The 5,135-nt window shown below is 26.4% G+C and overlaps 1 pseudogene across 1 annotated transcript; it reads left to right on the top strand.

The window, feature by feature from the left end:
* The first annotated feature begins 3,673 nt into the window (after positions 1 to 3,673).
* LOC115895721 lies at positions 3,674 to 4,597 on the top strand (annotated as a pseudogene). Its single transcript, XR_004055854.1, has one exon. The product of XR_004055854.1 is annotated as a 40S ribosomal protein S2 pseudogene (transcript).
* The last annotated feature ends 538 nt before the right edge of the window (positions 4,598 to 5,135 follow it).

Raw genomic sequence — 5,135 nt, 5'->3', positions numbered from 1 at the left:
GATATAGGTATAAAATATAGATATAGTGGATATAATAGATATAGGCATAAAATATAGACATAATAGATATAATAGATATAGGTAGAAAATATAGACATAAGAGATGTAATAGATATAGGCATAAAACATAGACATAATAGATATGATATATATGGGTATAAAATATAGACATAATAAGTATGATATATATAGGTATAATAGGTAGACATAATAGATATAACAGATATAGGTATAAAATATAGACATAATAGATATAGGTAAAAAATATAGACATATTAGACATAATAGATATAGATATAAAATATAGACATAATAGATATAAGTAGAAAATATAGACATAATAGATAATAGATATAGTTATAAACTATAGACATAATAGTTATAATAGATATAGGTATAAAATATAGATATTATATATAGCAATAAAATATAGATATAATAGATATAATAGATATACGTATAAAAAATAGATTTAATAGATACCAGTATAAAATATAGACATAATAGATTTAGGTAAAAAATATAGACATAATAGAAATAATAGATATAGGTATAAAATATACACATAATAGATATAATAGATATAGGTATAAAATATAGACATAATAGACATAATGGATATAGGTATAAAATATAGATATAATAGATATAACAGATAGAGGGATAAAATATAGACATTATACGTATAACAGATATAGGTATAAAATATAGACATAATAGATATAATAGATAGAGGTATAAAATATATACATTATAAATATAATAGATATAGGTATAAAACATAGTCATAAACGACATAATGGATATAGGTATAAAATATAGACATAATAGATATAATAGATGTAGGTATAAAATATAGACATAATAGATATAATAGATATAGGTATAAAATACCTACATAATAGATATAGGTATCAAATACAGACATAATAGAAATAATAGATAGAGGTATAAAATATAGATATAATAGATATATTGATATAATGAATAGAGGTATAAAGTATAGACATAATAGATATAATAGAAGTATAAAAAATAGACATAATAGATGTAATAGATAGGGGTAGAAACATAGATATAATAGATATAATAGATAGAGGTATAAAATATAGACATAATAGATATAATAGATATAGGTACAAAATATGGACAATAGATAAAAAAGACATAGTTATAAAATATAGACATAATAGATATTGTAGATATATACATAATAGATATAATAGATATAGGTTTAAAAGATAGACAAAATGGATATAATAGATATAGGTATAAAATATAGACATAATAGATATAATAGATATAGGTATAAAATATAGACATAATAGATAAACAGACATAGTTGTAAAATATAGACATTATAGATATAATAGATAGGGGTCTAAAACATAGACATAATCGATATTATTGATAGAGGTATAAAATATAGACATAACAGACATAGGAGTAAAATACAGACATTATAGATATAATAGATATAGGTATAAAATATAGACATAATACATATTATAGATACAGCAAGAAAATACAGACAAAATAGAAATAATAGATATAGGAAAAATATAGACATAATAGATATAGGTATAAAATATAGACTTAATTCATATAATAAATATAGATATAAAATATAGACATAATCGACATAATAGATAGAGGTATAAAATGTAGACATAATAGATAATATAGAGGTGTAAAATCTAGACATAATAGATATAATAAATACAGTTATAAAATATAGTCATAATAGACATAATAGATACAGGTATGAAATACAGATAATAGATATAATACATATCGGCTTAAAATATAGACATAAAAGATATAATAGATATAGGTATAAAATATAGATATAACAGATATAATAGAGAGGCATAAAACATAACATAATATACATAATAGATAGAGGTATAAAATATATACATAATAGATATAATTGATATAGGTATAAAATATAGACATAATAGATATAATAGAGGTATAAAATATAGACAATAATAGATATAATAGAGGTATAAAATAGAGACAAGAGATATAAATATAAAATATAGACGTAATAGATATAAGTGATATAGGTATAAAATATAGACATAACAGATATAATAGATATAGGTATAAAATATACACTTAAAAGATATAATAGATAGAGGTATAAAATACAGACAACAGAGATAAAATAGATATAGGTATAAAATATAGACATAATATATATAATAGATATAGGTATAAATTATAGACATAATAGATATATGTATAATAAATAGACAATAGATATAACAGATACAGGTATAAAATATAGACATAATAGTTATAATAGATATAAACAAAATAGATATGATAGATATAGTTATAAAATATAGACATTAGAGATATAATAGATATAGTTATAAAATATGGACATATTAGATATAATAGATATAGGTATAAAATATAGACAGATATAGCCATAAAATATAGACATAGATATAATAGAAATAGGTATAAAATATAAACATAATAGATATAATAGAGATGGGTATAAAATATAGATGTAATAGATATAATAGATATATGTGTAAAATATAGACATAATAGATATAATAGATGTAGGTATCAAATATAGACATAATAACTATAATCGATATAGGTATAAATATAGACATAATAGATATAGGTATAAAATATAGACATAATAGATATAGGTATAAAATATAGACACAGATATAATAGAAATAGGTATAAAATATAAACATAATAGATATAATAGAGATGGGTATAAAATATAGACGTAATAGATATAATAGATATAGGTGTAAAATATAGACATAATAGATATAATAGATGTAGGTATCAAATATAGACATAATAACTATAATCGATATAGGTATAAAATATAGGCATAATAGATATAATAGATATAGGTATACAATATAGTCATAATAGACATAATAGATATAGGTATAAAATATAGACATAATAGATATAGGTATAAAATAGACGTAATAGAATAGCTATAAAATATAGACATAATAGATATAATAGAAATAGGTATAACATATAGACATAATAGATATAATAGATATAGGTATAAAATATAGACATAATAGATATAATAGATATATGTATAAGATATAGACATAATAGATATAATAGATATAGGTATAAAATATAGACATAATAGATATAATAGATATAGGAATAAAATATCGACATAATTGAAATAGGTATAAAATATAGACAAAATAGATATAAAAGATATAGGTATAAAATATAGACATAATAGAGCTAATAGATATAGCTATAAAATATAGACATAATAGATATAATAGATATATGTATAAGATATACACATAATCGATGTAATAGATATAGGTATGAAATATAGACATAATAGATATAATAGATATAGGTATAAAATATAGACATAATAGATATTATAGATATAGGATTAATATATAGTCATAATTGAAATAGGTATAAAATATAGACAAAATTGATATAAAAGATATAGGTATAAAATATAGACATAATAGATATAATCAATATAGTTATAAAATATAGACATAATAGATATAATAGATATAGATATAAAATATAGACATAATAGATATCATAGGTATAGGTATGAAATATAGACCTAATAGATATAATAGATATGTGTATAAGATATAGACATTAGCTTCTTCTCCGAGAAAACACCAAATGGCGGATGACGCCGGTGAAGCGGGGTGGTCCGGAGGCCCTGGTGGCCCTGGGATGGGGAACCGCGGTGTCTTCCGCGGAGGTTTCGGCAGTGGCATCCGGGGCCGGAGTCGCGGCCGTGGACGGGGTCGGGGCCGAGGCCGTGGAGCTCGCGGAGGCAAGGCCGAGGATAAGGAGTGGATGTCCGTCACCAAGCTGGGCCGCTTGGTCAAGGACATGAAGATCAGGTCCCTGGAGGAGATCTACCTCTTCTCTCTGCCCATTAAGGAATCTGAGATCATTGACTTTTTCTTGGGGGCCTCTCTCAAAGATGAGGTTTTGAAGATTATGCCGGTGCAGAAGCAGACCCGTGCTGGTCAGCGCACCAGGTTCAAGGCGTTTGTTGCTATCGGGGACTACAATGGCCACGTCGGCCTGGGTGTTAAGTGCTCCAAGGAGGTGGCCACCGCCATCCGTGGGGCCATCATCCTGGCCAAACTCTCCATTGTCCCGGTGCGCAGAGGCTACTGGGGGAACAAGATCGGCAAGCCCCACACCGTCCCTTGCAAGGTGACAGGCCGCTGTGGCTCTGTGCTGGTGCGCCTCATCCCTGCACCCAGGGGCACTGGTATCGTCTCAGCACCTGTGCCCAAGAAGCTGCTCATGATGGCTGGTATTGATGACTGCTACACCTCAGCCCGGGGCTGCACTGCCACCCTGGGCAACTTCGCCAAGGCCACCTTTGATGCCATCTCTAAGACCTACAGCTACCTGACCCCTGACCTGTGGAAGGAGACTGTGTTTACCAAGTCTACTTATCAGGAATTCACTGACCACCTTGTCAAGACCCACACCAGAGTCTCCGTGCAGCGGACCCAGGCTCCAGCTGTGGCTACAACACAGGCTTTTTATACCAGAAAAATAAAGTGAATTAAGCTTGTTAAAAAAAAAAAAGATATAAACATAATAGATACAATAGATATAGGTATAAAATATAGACAGATATAATAGTTACAGATATAAAATATAGACATAATAGATATAGGTATAAAATATAGACATATTAGATATAGGTACAAAGTATAGACATAATGGTTATAATAGATATAGGTACGAAATATAGACATAATAGATATAGGTATAATATTTAGACATAACAGATATAATAGATGTAGGTATAAAATATAGACATAATAGATATAATAGATATAGGCATAAAATATAGACATAGTAGATATAATACATATAGGTATAAAATATAGACATAATGGATATAAGAGATATAGGGATAAAATATAGACACAATAGATATAATAGATATAGGTAAAAAATATAGACATAATAGATATAACAGATATAGGTAACAAATATAGACATTATAGATATTGGTATAAAATATAGACATAATAAATATAATAGAAATAGGTATAAAATATAGACATAATAGATATAATGTATATACGTATCAAATATAGACA

Source organism: Rhinopithecus roxellana, unplaced genomic scaffold (assembly GCF_007565055.1).
Source record: "Rhinopithecus roxellana isolate Shanxi Qingling unplaced genomic scaffold, ASM756505v1 contig178, whole genome shotgun sequence".
In the NCBI taxonomy this organism is placed as follows: domain Eukaryota; kingdom Metazoa; phylum Chordata; class Mammalia; order Primates; family Cercopithecidae; genus Rhinopithecus; species Rhinopithecus roxellana.
The sequence above is the reverse complement of the archived record's forward strand: the minus strand, read 5'-3'. Positions and strand labels throughout refer to the sequence as shown.